We start from the raw sequence: 17124 nt of genomic DNA, 5'->3' as shown, positions 1-17124 counted from the left end.
AGCCTCTCACACCACTGCGTTCTAAGAAGCAGGCAGTCGGATAACAGTACGTTCTTTAGAACTGCGATATGACCAGCACATGGCTAGATTCTCGTTACTTCTCTTTATAGAACCTCTTTAGTTAAAACTTTGACCGCATACCGCACAGGGCATGGCTAGCAGAAAAACGTGCTGGCTCGGATGGCCAGAAATTCAGCTTGACAATGAGTGGCCCATGGCTGCTTTCGGCGACCATTCCGGACGCGTCCTCTCGCGCTTTTTCTATTGAGAGGCGGTCCGCGCTCCCTTGCGAGTGTTACTATTTCCAGCTCGTCAGGACCCAGCTAAAATGTGCGATTCTCTGCCTCGTGATGACTGGGTGTTGTGTGATGTCCTTAGGTTAGTTAGGTTTAAGTAGTTCTAAGTTCTAGGGGACTGATGACCATAGATGTTAAGTCCCATAGTGCTCAGAGCCATTTGAACCATTTTTTTTAAAATGTGCGACAAGCAACTAACACTAGATTAGAGGAAATATTAAGGCAGGAATTACCGGCTTAATCTTTGCAGTCACTGATTTTACCTATAATCAGCATTAAATATTTGTTAATCGTCAGGAGTATGACTCAGCTTGACATGAACTAAATTAAACTTTATGAAATTGTGAGACGTCACAATCCAGCAAAAGACTGATGCGTTTCAACATGTTCATATGATGTGTGTTGGATGAATAAAATTTGTTAGTAGGAAATATATACTCCCACGACGTGGGGCAGGGTTTTGTTTCTAATCTATGTCTGGGAAGAAACCATACACTATCCAATCCTTATCGCTTTTGACCCACTCCATTCGCCATGTATCTACGTGCTGTATTTTAAGATGGTACTCGTCGGTGATCTCTTTTCCTGTGGTCGCTATTATTTTGTCCCTGAAGCCCATCTTAATCCAATAGATTGCAGCGTGGTATTTAACGGTAATGTCGTTTGGAAAGAGCGATGTAGTTCTAAGGAGCCTGAAGATTGTACGAGCACAACCTTTCACTAGCGCGTCACAGTAGTGGTTTTGTTTGTCGCCAGCGGAGTTTATGCGCGCATGTGCTTGTAGTGAAGCATGCAATGGATTCAAATATTGCGCAGTGGAACATTCTCACGTGTGTTAGTGGCAGCCTATAATCTATACTGTTTATTCTTGTTAGTTTTTCAAGTACATAAAAAAAAGAAAAACGACAGGTCACGAAGCAGTTATGCAAATTGGCTACAAATTGATATTCATGCAGTTACCGACCGAAAATACAAAATTCTAAACTTTTGGGGCCGATGGGTGAATGTGTGGCGACGCAGTGCAATTTCACCGCGCAGGTGGCAAGGATAGTAAATAGGTGACACGTCGATAGCAGGTCATAAAGTCTTTGCGAGTTTCACTCCGTGTACTCAGTTGAACAGTAACTATGCCTTGCAGACATGCATGAACAATATACTCATATATCAGCATTTGAGAGAGGACGCGTAGTTGGGCTCGAAGAAGCCAGTTGGAGAAGTCTGCGAATAGCTCGACACTGGAAAACGCGCGATGCTACTATTCGACTATGGCTGAACACAGCGTCAGGTCGGAAACAGTCGAATGGGAGCGGTCGACCTACAGAGACAACAGGGCGTGATGACCAGGCAGTCGTCAGGGACCCATTCAGAACCCCGGATTCATCATTACCGTCGATCCGAAGTGCAACTGGTGCTTCAGTGACACTAGGACTGTTAATAGGCGTTTCACAGAAAAGTGGGCTGAGCTCATGGCACCTCTTGCGCCGACTGCCATTGACCACTGTACACGATGCAGCCCGTGTGCAGTGCTGTCGGACTCTCATTGACTGGAGTAGAATTGTCAGTCGCACTGAGTCCAGCTTCGAACTGAGCCTCGATGACCAGCGAAGACGTGTCTGGAGACATCCTGGACAGTGGTAGGATACCAACCTGATTGTCGTCCACCATACGGCGCGACAGCAAGGAGCGATATGAACATGGTATCTGTTATTTTGGACATGTCCGAAACAACAGATACCATCTTCATATAGTTAAGGCTAACCCGGCCATTGACCTTCTTCTTCTATGCTGGATGCACACGCATTTCCCGAACTCTTACGGGACTCGGTAAGATTGTCTGCCGCGAGTAATGAGTGTAATGGGCAGGGGCACTACGAATGTAATGTGTGGGCATTAAGTTGGGAATGTGGGTCTCACGGGGAGCGTGCAAGGGATAAATCCCTGCAATCGCACTATCCTCCTTGCCCTTGGTAGCTCAGATGAATAGAGTATCTGCCTTATAAGCATGAGATCCCGGGTTCGAATCCCGGTCGGCGCATACATTTTCAACTCTCCCCGGTGATGTATATCAACGATTGTCGACAGCTTAGGGTCTTGAGTTAATATCATTTCACAAGGAGCGATGGTCTGGGCTGACATTTCATTTCATAGCAGGACTCCTTTGCTTGTCATTCACGGCCACTTACAGCACGTCAGTGTGACCACGATATTCTATTCTCCGTTTTGTCGCCCTTGATGACAGGCCACCTGGGCTTACATTTCAGCAAGATAGCTCCTGCCCGCTCACGGCTAGAGTTTCTACTGCTTGTCTTTGACCTTGACAAACTTTAACTTTTCCAGCAAGGTTGCCGGATCCGTGCGCAACAGAAAACGTTAGGTGCATTATGGGCAGAGTTCGCCAACCAGCTTAGTATTCTGACGATCTAGCGCATCAGTTGGACAGAATTTGGCACGATTTCGCTCAGGAGGACATACAACAACTCAGCCAATGGCAAGCCGAATAACTGCTTGCATAAGAACGAGAGTCAGACCAAGACGTTGTTTACTTGCTCAATCCGTGAAACTCTTTCTTTCGAGTAAATCACTCAATTTTTCTGAAATTGCAATGATTGCGTGTGCATGACATTACATCTACTGATTTCCGTCCTATTTGGATAATTCCTTCGTGGTACATCGTTTTTTTTCTGTGTTTTTTTTTTCTGTCTTGTCTCTTGCAGTTTGTACGCGGGTCTTGAAGGAGAGTCCTTCGTCAGTCGTAACAGAACAGTTAGCAAATCAGGGGATTGTTGTAGTTGCAGGCCCCGAGCTGAGCGAGCAGGAGACGTCGGTGCGGTCTGCGGAGGCGGTGGGGGCGGCGGGGGCGGTGGCTGTGGGCGTGTCGGGCGTGTCGGCGCTGCACGTGCTGTGGGGCCTGCTGCACCTGGCCGCGCTGGCCGGCAAGCTGGCGCTGCTGCTCGCCGCCGCATCGCTGCTGCACTACTTCTCCGCTGGCCGCCACGAGCGCATGTGAGCGCCAGCCCGGACGGAAACCAGCGGTGCCGCCGGCACAGAATCACTTTACCCCTGTAGTCGTTGCTACTGTTTGCAGTAACGCAATGCAGTCATTCAGGAGAACCGAACAAAGAACTTTTCTGGTCACCTTCGTCGGTCGGCAAGTGGCTGGATCATTGGGGCATTCTGTTTGCCTTTAGCCCACACATACAGACCTGTATTTGCAGGCGAGTAGCTGCCATCACCCATCACAAACTACGGCCGTCCTTCGAACGCTGGTGCACCGAGCACATGTTGTGTCTGGTGGAGACAGCCTTGCAAAGGAGCTAGAAAACCTAGAATCAATGTTAAAAAATAATGGATATTCTTCACATCAGCTTTAAGGAAGATTAAACGTGACCCCCAATAAGATAAAGAAGAGAAGTGGTTCAATTCTAGGGCGGTCCTCCCGTAAGTCAGCTATATTTCGTCGAAATTGGGCTGAAGGGAACATCAAATAAAAGTAATTTCTGCTCACCTACAAAGACTTGTACTCTTCTCTGATGGGTAAAGGACAGTCTGAGATTGTGGAAGTCGGGAATCTACTGAATATTTTGCCTCTATGGCAAAGCCACATTGGTCAGACAAGGGAAACAGTGCGTGAAAGATACGTTGAACATGATCGCCACACTTGCCTTTCGCAGCCCCTAAGTCAGCTATAGCACAGAACTGCATCTCCGCAGGATATTCCGTGGGTTACACTCCGACGGAGCCGGCCTCTATTGCCGAGCGGTTCTAGGCGCTACAGTCTGGAACCGCGCGACCGCTACGATCGCACGTTCGAATCCTGCCTCGGGCATGGATGTGTGTAATGTCCTTACGTTAGTTAGGTTTAAGTAGTTCTAAGTTCTAGGGGACTGATGACCTCATATGTTAGGTACCATAGTGCTCAGAGCCATTTGAAACATTTTTTATCTCTGCGACGGAAATCTTGGTCTCGACCAGATCTTTCTAGGATTTAATTTTGAAGTAATCGGTGGAAATACGTTAGCACAAGATCTTAATAATGTCGATGGAGGCACTGAACTGGCAAAGGCGTGGGATCTGGTGATTTCTTTAATTTCTTTCGAAAGAGAACATCTTATGACCAATGACACGTCTAGAGACAGTCAATTTTATTAATTTTGACGTCTCAGTTTAAACTCCGCGAGTGTACATTCCGACAGAGAGCGCGCATGTATATCACATTACACAGGCGCCTGCTCGCTAGACATGGAGCAATATTCGAAGAGGGTGCGAAACTCGACGGAGAACGCGAATGTAGCGGCTGCCTTTGCGCGTGCGTCTCTGCGCCAGTTTCGGTATAAAGCCAGCAATGTGAACTAGCATTGTCGAGTGCAAAACACTCACCTGAAAATGGCTGAATGATTGTCAGCCGAAATATCGTGGCGGGAAGTCGACGTGACACGGCTACAATCCCGAAACTTCATAGAATACTCTTTACACCGGGAAAATTTCAGGGATCACAAAGAGCATTACAGTTAATACATTGGAGACCGTGCAGAATAAATTTTACCCACCACGGCGTTATATTTGGGTTCTCAAGGTTTGGTTCACTTACTACGACCGTGTTCGGAACTATAGTTTGTACCCTGTATAGTCCGTATTAATTCTAATGCTTTGCAACGTACTACAATAAATTGCATTTTTTCGTTGCAAGCGTGCTAAACGTAGTAAGAACGAAGCAGATTCACTTTAATCCCTTGTGCGTCTCCCGTGTATGACGGTTTGTTTTTAAGGAATCCTTTTCGTTACGTTTCTGCAAAAATCCTCCGTATGTCTGGATGGCTCTTCAAAATTACTTCTTTTCTTCTGGACTTTTCTTCTTAATACACTGCTTCATAATTGCTAATGAACAGAGACATTGTTGGACAGAAATAATCACAGGCAGTGGTGGACCACGTGACAAAGAATACATACTTAATAGATGTGGAGTCATAAATTTATAACGAGAAATGAGAAAGCAATATAAGGCACACATGTTTGACACAGGTCAGACTCGAAAAATAAAGGTGGGTATCGGACTCTCAATAAGGAATACGCCTTCCTCGGGACATAATGCGCATTTTGCACCCATTATTCGTGCTGGCTCCCAAGCTGTTGAGGAATCCTTGCGGGATATTGTTCCATTCCTCTCTCGAGGAGGGTTTCAGTTCTTGCACGGCTCGGAGAGAGGGAATTCCTTGAGAAACACGTCCGCCAAGAGCATCCCAGACACGCTCTATAGGGTCCATGTCCGGAGAGTATGCAGACCATTCCATACGTTCAATATCTTCGCTTTCCAGAGCGTCCGGTGCCTCAGCGGTCCTGTGTGGGCGGGAATTGTTAATCACAAACAGAAAGTCGAAACTTACCGCATTACTGAACAAAGGCGGACGTGATCCAGAATAACTACGAAGATGAGAAACACAGAAGTAGATATGCTCTGTGTTGCAAAGCAGCTTAAATCACTTAATAAAGGCCAGGCTTCCGGTCCAGATGGTATACCAGTCAGGTTCCTTTCAGAGTATGCAGATGCAATAGCTCCATATTTAGCAATTATATACAACCGCTCGCTCACAGAAAGTTCCGTACCTAAAGACTGGAAAGTTGCTCAAATCACACCAACACCCAAAAAGGGAAATAGGAGTAATCCGCTGAATTACAGACCCATATCACTAACGTCGATTTGCAGTAGAGTTTTGGAACATATACTGTATTCCAACTTTATGAAGTACCTCGAAATAAAAGATTTACCGACACATAGCACTGATTCAGAAAATATCGTTCTTGCGGAACACAACTAGCTCTTTATATTCGTGAAGTAATGAGTGCTATCGACAGGGGACGTCAAATTGACTCCATATTTTTAGATTTTCAGAAGACTTTCGACACCGTTCCTCAGAAGCGTCTTCTAACCAAACTGTGTGGCTTTGGAATATCGCCTCTGTCGTGCGACTGGATCTGTGATTTCCTGTCAGAAAGGTCACAGTTCGTAGTAATAGAGGGAAAGTCATCGGGTGAAACAGAAGTAATATCCGGCTTTCTCCTAGGAAGTGTTATAGGCCCTCTATCGTTCCTAATCTATATTAACGACACAGGAGACAATCTGTGTTGCCCTATTCTATTGTTTGCAGATGATGCTGTCATTTACAGTCTTGCAAAATCATCAGATGACCAAAACGAATTGCAAAATGATTTAGATGAGGTACCTGTGTGGTGCGAAAAGGGGTAATTGACCCTGAATAAAGAAAAGTGTGAAGTTATTCACATGAGTACTAAAAGAAATCCGCTAAATTTCGTTTACGCGGTAAGTCACACAAATCTGAAGGCTGTAAATTCAACTAGATGCTTAGGGATTACAATTACAAATATACTGAACTGGAACGATCACATAAATAATGTTGTGGGTAGATCAAACCAAAGACTGCGATTCATTGGCAGAACACTTAGAAGGTGCAACAGGTCTACTAAAGAGACTGCTAGCACTACACTTGTCACCCCTGCTCTGGAGTATTGCTGTGCGGTGTGGGATCCGTATCAGGTGGGACCGACGGATGATATTGAAAAAGTTCAAAGGAGGGTGACTCGTTTTGTATTATCGCGAAGTAGGGGATATAGTGACACAGACATGATACGTGAATTGGCGTGACAATCATTAAAACAAAGGCATTTTTCGTTGCGACGGGATCTTCTCATGAAATTTCAGTCACCAGTTTTCTCCTCCGACTGCGAAAACATTCTGTTGGCAGCCACCTACATAGGGAGAAATGATCATTACGATAAAATAAGAGAAATCAGGGGTCTCACAGAAAAAATCAAGTGCTCGTTCTTCCCTTGCGCTGTTCGAGAGTGGAGCGGTAGAGACACAGCTTGAAACTGGTTCATTGAACCCTCTGCCAAGGACTTAATTGTGAATAGCAGAGTAATCACGTAGATGTAGATGTAGGATCTCACTACAACACCTCTGTCCTGTAACGGTACCTCACGCAAAGATATACGGCGGTGTTTGGCCATTGTGCATAATGTCCGCCCACACTAATAACGGCTAGGCCATACGATGACGTTCTTGAACATTCTATGGGGTGTAACGTGTTACCCTCTCCCTCCATTTTAACTGGTAGCCAGAATCACTTGTCGTAGTGAAGCGGGATTCGTCGGAGAACAACACTCTGGACCACTGTTGCTAAGCAACGTAGTTCCTGCATCAACAAACTCTTTCTCAACAAGGGTGTGATTGAAATGGGATGCATTTAACAACCTTCCGAGCATACAAATCAGCCTGATTTAATCGCGAAAAGGTTCTGGCAGTGACGCGTATATCGGTAGCGGTTTGTAAGGTCTGCAGCGACCGGCCAGGAGTCAGATGTCTGTTCGTTTTCGCCACTGGGGCTCTGTATCGCTCCTCCTGCGTTGTGGCGCTCCGTTTACCATCACCGGTATGCTTCCGCATACGTTTCCACCTTCAGCGGCCTTTTTCAATAGTGAGATGACACTTTTGGACACATCCATTACACTTTGACCAGCTTCGAGCCGTTCAAGTGCTCGTCAATGAACATAAGCACTCAGAATGATGTCTTGCAGAAATGTTGCCATACCACGTGGAATGCCGCACGAGTCTGTTCCACAACAACCTCCGTCACACACGGTACTGCACGAAATGTCGAATGCATACACAGCGTTCGCGTACAGGCTTCGCTGCAATTAACACGCCTCGCCCTCTACATGGTCTTCCATAGCAACTGTCGGTTGTTCCATATCAATTGGCAGTAGTTCCTAAGCAAGTGTCACATGTTCCTTAGCGATTGTCTAGCAGCGTATTTCATTCAAGCGAATACGCTTCGTAGGCTATTTTCATTAAATAACAAGCAAATAAAAACAAACACCGTCCGAACAGGCCTTGAAGGCCGAACGGAACCGACCGACCGCCGTGTCATCCTCAGCCCTTAGACGTCACCGAATGCGGATACGAAGGGGCATGTGGTCAGCACATCGCTCTCCCAGCCTTTGTCAGTTTTCGTGACCGGTGCTGTTACTACTCAATCAAGTAGCTTCTCAATTGGCGTCAGCCTCACAAGGGCTGAGTGCATCCTGCTTGCCAGTAGCAGTCGGCAGACCTGTACGATGATCCACCCAAGTGCTAGCCAAGCACGTCAGCGCTTAACGTCGGTGATGTGACGGGAACAGGTGTTACCACTGCGAAAGGGCCCTTGGCATTTTCATTAAATGCTTAAAATTATTTCATTTTAATAGGAAATATCAGCACTGGATAGGAAAAACTCTCTCAGTGTAGTATAACCACTCCGTTCAAATGGCTCTGAGCACTATGGGACTTAACTGATGAGGTCATCAGTCCCCTAGAACTTAGAACTACTTAAACCTAACTAACCTAAGGACATCACACACATCCATGCCCGAGGCAGGATTCGAACCTGCGACCAGAGCGGTCGCGCGGTTCCAGACTGTAGCGCCTAGAACCGCTCGGCCACTCCGGCCGGCTAACCACTCCATCTTCAGGCCACGAGTGGCCTACCGGGACCATCCGACCACCGTGTCATCCTCAGTGGAAGATGCGGATAGGAGGGGCGTGGGGTCAGCACACCGCTTTCCCGGTCGTCGTGATGATATTCTTGACCGAAGCCGCTACTAATCGGTCGAGTAGCTCCTCAATTGGCGTCACGAGGCTGAGTGCACCCCGAAAAAGGGCAACAGCGCATGGTGGCCTGGATGGTCACCCATCCAAGTGCCGACCACGCCCGACAGCGCCTAACTACGGTGATCTCACGGGAACCGGTGTATCCACTGTGGTAAGGCCGTTGCCAGCGTAGTATAACCAAACTGTTAAATTAATACTGTGCAGCAGCCGCAAGTCGCATGTAACTCTAGTCGTTGCGACATGTTTCACTGGACCAAGGCGACCATCTCCGGAAATTAACGTAGCCCAGCGCTACATGACACAAACATCGGGCTGCGTACAGCGCCCTGTTCCCCCACAGACGATACTTGCGCTCCTTATAATTTATTATTGTCGGATACAGAGTCACATATACTGTATACAGCAAGCGTAATAACCGTGTGTGTAAACCAGATTAAGACCCAACTGAAAGTGGAGCGTTCAACATGATATACTGCATTGCACTTTACTTTTACAATAGATTTTTTTTCTAAGTGACAATGAAGTCACGAGACGATAACAATGGGCTCTTCTTGCGATCGCTGGCTGCCTCGTGAGCTGTGGCGGCAGCCGACTCGGCGGCTATGGCTGCTGCGGCGAGGATTCTGCCGTCGGCACGTAGCATCACTCGTGCTGTCGACACGAAATAGAAAACGCAGTATAAAAAATCTCATCTAGCGGCATTTTGTCACTTTCTACAGGGAATGTACAGAAACATTACGGTATTTGTTGTTATCTAGGATATTTTTACCTGTCTAATTACAACTTTTATTATTACGTTCCGTACGCATCGTATATTATTTGCTACAGTTACTCTTCTGGTTCAATGGATATATTTCAACTGTAGTGCCACATAGTGGCACGTAGTTTACATGCAATGCCGTTCGAAAATGGCTCTGAGAAATGGAAATGAAATGGCTCTGAGCACTATGGGACTCAACATCTTAGGTCATAAGTCCCCTAGAACTTAGAACTACTTAAACCTAACTAACACCGAGCGAGGTGGCGCAGTGGTTAGACACTGGACTCGCATTCGGAAAGACGACGGTTCAATCCCGCGTCCAGCCATCCTGATTTAGGTTTTCCGTGATTTCCCTAAATCACTCCAGGCAAATGCCGGGATGGTTCCTCTGAAAGGGCACGGCCGACTTCCTTCCCCATCCTTCCTTAATCCGATGAGATCGATGACCACGCTGTCTGGTCTCCTTCCCCAAACCAACCAACCAACCTAACTAACCTAAGGACATCACACACATCCATGCCCGAGGCAGGATTCGAACCTGCGACCGTAGCAGTCCCGCGGTTCCGGACTGCAGCGCCAGAACCGCACGGCCACCGCGGCCGGCAGCTCTGAGAACTATGGGACTTAACTTCTGAGGTCATCAGTCCCCTAGAACTTAGAACTACTTAAACTTAACTAACCCAAGGACATCACACACACCCATGCCCGAGGCAGGATTCGAACCTGCGACCGTAGTGGTCGCGCGGTTCCAGACTGTAGCGCCTAGAACCGCTAGGCCACTCCGGCCGGCTGCAATGCCGTCTGATGGCATTGAGTGTCCCTGCAAGCCCCTGCGCGTAACATCAGCCATTTGTCTGCCTGACCGAACACGGACATTTCACATTATTGTTCACTGGTGCACATGACAGGTGTAAACTTATCCGCCAATTACTATAAGCGCTCCTCATATTACATCGATACTAACTAACACAATGCTTTTTTACAATATTTACTGCGATCTCTTATATTTTGATGATAACGAAGTGTTTTCAATCTTCGTAGTTGTGTCCTTTTTGCTATTCAGATTGTGCGTTTTTTAAGTGGTAGTTATAGAAATGTTCATCGAGCTGTACGTATAGAAAAAGATTGGATCATGAATATTGTTACGCGCAATTAGGTATTTTATTGACGATAATGTGTCTCAACTGACCTAGTAAATAGACACAGCAATGTTTGTCGTATTTGGTATGTTCTGACTTCACGTAAGCTTTGTCACTGACAGTTTTTGTCATACTGCTCACCATCAAGCTCATTTTTCTATACAACTTCAGATCTGAAGATGGCTAGCTGTTTTAGTCGAAACTAGTTATAAGTCATTATAAATAATTTTTGCAATCTTGACTAGTAAAGCATTATTTATAAGAACTCAATAACTTTTAGAAAAAAAGACATCTGCGAAATGCATGTTTCATATAGTATTGTATCATACAAATAAAATAATTTAAATTCACATAAAATGTCTTTCACATATACCACATTACTCCTAAGTTTCACGGTTGAATAAGAAGTACATCAGTGTGAAAGCTCCCATATCCTGTCGCACTACACCCCCACTCTCAAATGAAGGACCCTCTGTAATCGTTCCCGCCTATTTGCAAGGATTCAACGCACTTACATCCCCTCCACATCTCCCACATACAAGTATATTCAGTGGCTTATTCACGATATCGAAAGGCATCGTTTACGATGCCGTTGCTTAGCAACGCTTTGCAACCCAGCTAGCATAGATGTGACATCTGCCGCAAACAATTAATGTTAACTGCATTTACAAAGCATATCGCTGACCCTATTCGGGCACACGACACAACAGGAACTACTCATCTCTTTTATCTTTGAAATGACGTCAGCTGATCATGCGTAATTTTCTGAGGTGATCATACATGCGATGATGATGTACATATTTCTGTAAATAATTTTTAAACGTTAACAAATACAGTAATTCCTGAGAGCTCTAAACTCTTGTAAAGCACTCGTACGTATTTTTTATGTTAACTTCAGTATATATTTAGCATATGAACCAAACTATGACAGCTCCCACAACCACGTCTGGCTATATGAGGAACTACGTTGCCTAGCTTCTGCCGGACATCTAGTTGGAGCCAGCAAGTTCTAACGTAGCCTTCCGCCAAAGTGTTTATGGTGACATCTAAGTTTAATTTACATAGTTTGTCAGTGTAACGTCGTATGTTTAATTATGTACTGCCTCTTATAGTGCTATTGGAAAAGATTAAACGGTTGAGACCGATTTAGCCATCAAAGAATTTACATCAGCATTTGACTTGAAAGAAGTTTTAACAAGAAATTACTGTACTCTTTGATGCTCTCCGCCAACAACATGGCAAATGTGAACAAAAATCAGGAACGGCTGAGCTTCTCTACCGTAATGTAATAAAAAATGAACCTAATGAATAAACGACACCACGTAGTAACATTTACCCGTTTCAGTGTAATGCAATGAAATGAATTTATTTAGCTTCCCTCTTGGTGCAACACATCTTTCTATTGTCAGCCACGTGAAAGTTTAGAATCGTTGACAAACGAACCAAAAAGTTCCAAGAGCGTTTACAGAATTCCATAGCCACTAAAATGAGTGATTTTTCGATTGAAATGTATAAATATGTCTCATTTGGTAAACAAATATTTTTTTTAGTTTTTCTAAAGTCCATAGTGATAGTAACTACAGACATCTTTTTCTACCGTGCAGAAACACGAGTATATCATGTTGGCAAAAACTAGAGCAGATGAATACTTGTATAATTTGTAAAATTTTGTGCGGATTGGATATAAACTGTTGAACATACAATGAAGGATTAAAAAAATGGAGCAGTGTATTTCTTTCTTATTATCCTCCGTTATAACTTAATATTGTCCGCCCCAGTAGCTGAGTGGTCAGCGTGACGGATTGCCGTCCTCCGGGCCCGGGTTCGATTCCCGGCTGGGTCGGAGATTTTCTCCGCTCAGGGACTGGGTGTTGTGTTGTGTTCATCATCATTTCATCCCCATCCGGCGTGCAGGTCGCCCAATGTGGCGCCGAATGTAATAAGACCTGCGCCAAGGCGGCCGGACCTGCCCCGCGAGGGGCCTCCCGGCCAATGACGCCAAACGCTCATTTCCATAACTTAATATTTATGTCAGTTTTATGAATGAAAGGCAACAGATCAAAATTTCATGAAATGGAAACTCAGCCCTCTTGAAATCCGAAAATGTATTCGCGATATCAAAAGATCACTTATGTACGTTGTAAGGGTGCAACCACCATAATTACATAGCCCGCTGACGTCTGTTCCCATGCCATGTCCTATCGGAAAGATGTTTGCTTATCTTCGACACACGGAAGTAACCTTCAGGACTACTATGACCCTCGAAACGTCCTGCTAGCCGGCCGCTGTGGTCTAGCGGTTCTAGGCGCTCAGTCCGGAACCACGCGACTGCTACGGTCGCAGGTTCGAATCCTGCCTCGGGCATGGATGTGTGTGATATCCTTATGTTAGTTAGGTTTAAGTAGTTATAAGTTCTAGGGGACTGATGACCACAGATGTTTAGTCCCATAGTGCTCAGAGCCATTTGAAACGTCCTGCTAGATGCAACTATGTCACTAAACATTAGAGCCAGGTCGGACTGAACAGGATGTATTGAAGTAATGAATTCGAACTATTCTGGCACTAGATTCTAAATTAGATAATTAACGGAATCGTCGAATGCAGCTCATGACTCTATCAAAATCGCTCCTACATACATCATCGATCGCGAACTCCTCCCCCTCCAAGAACCATCAGTGTACAACACCATCTATTAGAAACATGGAAACTTGTTTATTTCTCCCCGTTACAAAGAATTCTAATTTTATAGAAGGAACCCAAACCTTAAAATCCCCTTCAGTTTCCAAAACATGGAAAAGAACCTTCCCAAGTTTCACTGTTCCCGATAATGAACCGAACCAAGACTCAATCAAACAACCCACCCACCCAATACATTTCGTAGTTCTCCGATCTGAAGCCACTACTGAAGACATTATTCACTCTCCCACAATCGTGACTTCTTCTTATTGTGCTGACACAGTTCTATATATATATATATTAAAACAGGTAAGACACGCGATCCCAAATATATTCAGAACGAGTAAATGTAATGAGCTGCGGCTTTCGCGTACAATATGGCAAATTTTCTCACTCTCGCAAGTTATTTTTAACATCTTTAGTTGCTACATTCCGACACTGACTTAAAAAAATTAGACTATACATTTTTATGTAGAACTGCAAAAAGCTTTCTGAGAGGACTTCAGTGACATAACACGTATGGAACTTCATCAAATAATACAAGATAATAGCATCGCATCCCACCGTCTTTGCTGAACCATTGTGTACACTACCCGATCAAAAGTGTCCAGACACCTGTTATTGAACATTAATATGGGGTGTGTCCATCTTTCGCCTTTGTGACGCCTTGAACTCTGATGGGGAGGTGTCTGATTGTCTGTGGAGGAATGACAGCGTATTCTTCCTCAAGAGCCGAACCCAGAGGAGGCAGTGAAGTTGTAAAGTTGAAGTTCTAATTCATACCAAAGGTATTCCATGAAGGTCAGGTCAGGACTCCTGGCATGCTAGTTTATTTCAGGAATGTTGCTGCCCATAAACCTTTGTTGCTTTACGGCAGGCTGCATTGTCACGTTGATACAATCATCATCTCCGGGCTCTTCCTATCGTGTGCGCTGTAGACAGTGCTCTAACATATGTAGACATCCTTCCGCATTTAGCACTTTGTTAAGCGCAATAAGGATCCAAGCCCTAACTACGAAAAATGCCTCCATGCTGTAACACTATATCCTTTGTAATTCAATGTTGGCTCTACACACTAAGGCAGGTAACGTATTCTGGTCCTTCGCCAAACCTACAAGTTTCCGTCAGATTGCCACAGGGTTTGACCCGATTCATCACTCCCACTCTCTCGTCTTCACTCCTGCACTATCCAGCGGTGTCGCTCTTTACGTCGCCTCAAGCTTCAAATGGCTCTGAGCACTGTGTGACTTAACATCTGAGGTCATCAATCCCCGAGACTTAGAACTACTTAAACCTAACTAACCTAAGGACATCACACACGTCCATGCCCGAGGCAGGATTCGAACCTGCGACCGTAGCAATCCCGCGGTTCCGGACTGCAGCGCCTAGAGCCGCACGGCCACCGAGGCCGACATTAACACAAGTCACTTCAAAAATACACAGAGTAGACAAGGCAATAGATTTGTCCTAGAATCACACAGAGTCAAATAACAAAGGCGTGCTTGACGACTCAGTGAATATAAACACGATCATCTGCTCAAACACCTTGTAGAGCGGGAAATGGGTGCACAGAGGTGAACAATCAGATACGCACGGCATAGGCGAAACAAAGCTTTTGCCTTCTACCCAGCCCTGGCGAAGAAGAGTGACCGATGATCCGCAAAGACGTCGTGCCGTTCCGCACCGCGTGTTCGTTGCTCCAGGCACTGCCGCTGGCCCCATCTCCACTCTCCACGAAGACTATACGTAACCTGCCTGCACTGCACTGTTCGATAACCTCCACAGACGCCGCTCTAGTGCCCGCTTTTGAAGACTAGCCTGGACAGCGATGCGATATCCCCACAAGAGAGTGATTCGCCCCACCCGGTGAGACGCCAGCCAGCTAGGAGCTATCGATAGTGGGACGATGAAATGAGCCGCCACGGCTCAAATGGCAGTCAGATGAAAGTAAACTGTTTATTCTTTCAAAAGTAATCGCCCTAAATGTTAATACGTTTATCCTATAGTGAGACAAAACGGTCAATTCCTTCATGGAAAAATGTTTGCGGTTGCCTACGGAACCATGATTGTATCTAGGCGTGAACCTTCGTCCGAAGCAAATCGACGGCCACTAATGTCTTTCTTTAGGTGTCCAGAAATATGGAAATCTCATGAGCAGAGATCGAGACTGTATGGAGAATTAAGAGCTTCCCAGCGGAACTTTTGCAGCGTAGTCGAAGTAACGTTGGCAACATGTGGGCGGGAATTATCCAGCTACAGAACGATGCCATCTGCCAACATCCCTGGGCGTTTGGACTCGATGTTGCGCTTCAATTTTCGCATAGTGTTCACGTGTCGGTGCGCGTTAATTGTGGCACCGCGATCCAGAAAGTCAGTGAGCTGCGGGCCCTAGCAGTGAAAGGAAAAGGTCGAAATGCCTTTCTCGGAGCTCGGTGGATTTTTCGGTGGGGTTGATCCATGTGCTTCAGCTGTTGGCTCTGAGGCTTGCTCTCCGGCTCAAAATGGTGCCACCACGTTTATCTCCCGCGATGATACGGGGCAGGAAGGGATATTCTTCCTTGCGATACCGTTTCAGGGGCTGCAATTATTTCGACATTCTGCTCCACTTATGCTCCCCCATCAGTTTGTGGGGAAAGCATGGAACACACATTTTTCAGGAATTGAGGTACCCTCTTATGATTGCGTGAGCGGTGCCGTGACTGATATCCAGTACGAGTCGCACGCCTTTCAACGTCCGCCGTTGGTCATTTCTGACGGCAGCATCCACCTCAGGAACGGCAGAAGGGGTAATGATAAAGGTGGTAAGTATTGTATAGCCAGGAATATACTGGGGATGGAAATGTGTTGTGGGAACTCTGAGGTATGCTCAGCTCGTTCCGCATTTAACAAAGTTTTCAGGGTCGCCACGCAAGTTGGGAAACTTGTTTTTTTTATTTTTTTATTTTTTTTTAAAAAAAAGAAAAGAAAAGATTTGATCCACATGAATCTAATATGCTTAACTGCTTCCAGCAACTGACCAGTTAAAAACATTTTATTAACGAATAAACCTGAGGTTAAGCCTTGACACAATATACTAAATTCCCATTGAGAAACATGAAAATGCTTAGCCTATATGAATTACTGTGCTTAGGAAAACACCAGGTTCGATGTGTTACGCTTATTCTAACAAGGAAGGGATAGCTTGAGAAATAATCATTAACTTTTAATGATTAATTTATACAGAAAGACGATTTCAAACACTCCATATGAAATTAACTTGCAGTTCCCATTGCCTGCCTCTGTGTACTGATGTCATTCTAAGGAGAAGTTTATTGAATACTGAGGCACTTCACAAATATAATGCATACAAAATGAGAGAAGCACAGGAGAAATTCACATGAACTGTGTTCACACAAAAAGAATACAGATTGAAGGAAGTTACCTACTCGCCACATACATCTACATCTATACTCCGCGAGCCACCTTACGGTGTGTGGCGGAGGGTACTTATTGTACCACTATCTGATCCCCCCTTCCCTGTTCCATTCACGAATTGTGCGTGGGAAGAACGACTGCTTGTAAGTCTCCGTATTTGCTCTAATTTCTCGGATC

The 17124-nt window shown here is 45.4% G+C and overlaps 1 pseudogene; it reads right to left on the bottom strand.

The window, feature by feature from the left end:
- Positions 1 to 9005: 9005 nt before the first annotated feature.
- Positions 9006 to 9123, bottom strand: LOC126089607 (5S ribosomal RNA; annotated as a pseudogene).
- Between the last annotated feature and the right edge of the window lie 8001 nt (positions 9124 to 17124).

This window comes from Schistocerca cancellata, chromosome 6 (genome assembly GCF_023864275.1).
Source record: "Schistocerca cancellata isolate TAMUIC-IGC-003103 chromosome 6, iqSchCanc2.1, whole genome shotgun sequence".
NCBI classification, from domain to species: Eukaryota; Metazoa; Arthropoda; class Insecta; order Orthoptera; family Acrididae; genus Schistocerca; species Schistocerca cancellata.
Note: the sequence above shows the minus strand (reverse complement) of the source record. Positions and strands in the feature narration are given on the sequence as shown.